At 40.7% G+C, this 954-nt stretch overlaps 1 protein-coding gene across 1 annotated transcript in view; it reads left to right on the forward strand.

The window, feature by feature from the left end:
* Positions 1–766: 766 nt before the first annotated feature.
* KIAA1462 (KIAA1462 ortholog) overlaps positions 767–954 on the forward strand; it is a 49,372-nt gene continuing 49,184 nt past the window's right edge. Inside the window, exon 1 of the mRNA XM_008585520.1 lies at positions 767–840. The gene's annotated coding sequence lies outside the window, so the exon portion shown is untranslated. The remainder of the gene's footprint in view (positions 841–954) is intronic.

Genomic DNA, 954 nt, shown 5'->3' on the forward strand with positions numbered 1-954 from the left:
GTTGAACAGAGGCCTTTAATCTGCTGTGCCTTCCTCCTGCGAAACTTTACCCTCTGCTGCAAAGACCAGAAGGTCAGACCTTGGCACCCGAGAGATTTAAGGGGAATTGGGTGGGTAGAAGAAGCCTGTGTCAGGAAACGAAAGAAAAGACCCCCTTGGAACATAAAGTGCCTGAGTGTCCAGATGCCCTAGAGGGCTTGATGAACTCATCAGTTATCTAATAATACATCTGAGTGATCACAGATTCCAGAGGTGTGTGGTGTATTGTTCAATAGTTATAAAATGCCACTGAGAAATAAAGATACACAAGGAAAATAAATAAGGACCAATATTTCAGTTAAAAAAACTATGAAGAGATCTTTGTAATCTAATTTTTAAAATGCAGCTTAAATCCTAGAAATACTATCAATAAAGAAAGCCCAGGAGTCTGTGGCTCCCCCAGGTTCTCATTGTCCTTACTAGCAGAGCCCTCCAGTTTGGGAGGACAGTAACACCAGTCTGTAGGAGTCCAGAGTTTCTCTTTTAATGAGCTTGGCAAGACTCCACACTAATTAATCTAGAGAGAGTTTAGAACACAGAGCCTTGGATTGGAACAATTGTTCTGTTGTGGTTTTTATTTTGATAAGCAAAGCTATCTCTGAAATCCTCTGGGCCTATTGCTGAACCCATTATTGCAGTTTATCTGGATTTTTAACAGATGTTGCTTTTCACCTTTTGGGTGTGTGTGTGTGGGGGGTTATCTCATTAAAACCTTGCTTTGTGCTTTGCTTCAAGGGCTTGCTGACTTAAGGAATGCTGAGGGACGTACACTGCTAAAGCCACCAGCCCAGGGAAGGACAGGTCAGTATTTCAATACTTTCATAAATCTTTGAAACAATAAATGTTGTTTAGAAAATCACAGGAACACTCCTCACACCAGGATATTAAAACCTCAATTATCTTCATTTGAATTTG

Source organism: Galeopterus variegatus, unplaced genomic scaffold, assembly GCF_000696425.1.
Source record: "Galeopterus variegatus unplaced genomic scaffold, G_variegatus-3.0.2 Scaffold3603, whole genome shotgun sequence".
Lineage (NCBI taxonomy): Eukaryota > Metazoa > Chordata > Mammalia > Dermoptera > Cynocephalidae > Galeopterus > Galeopterus variegatus.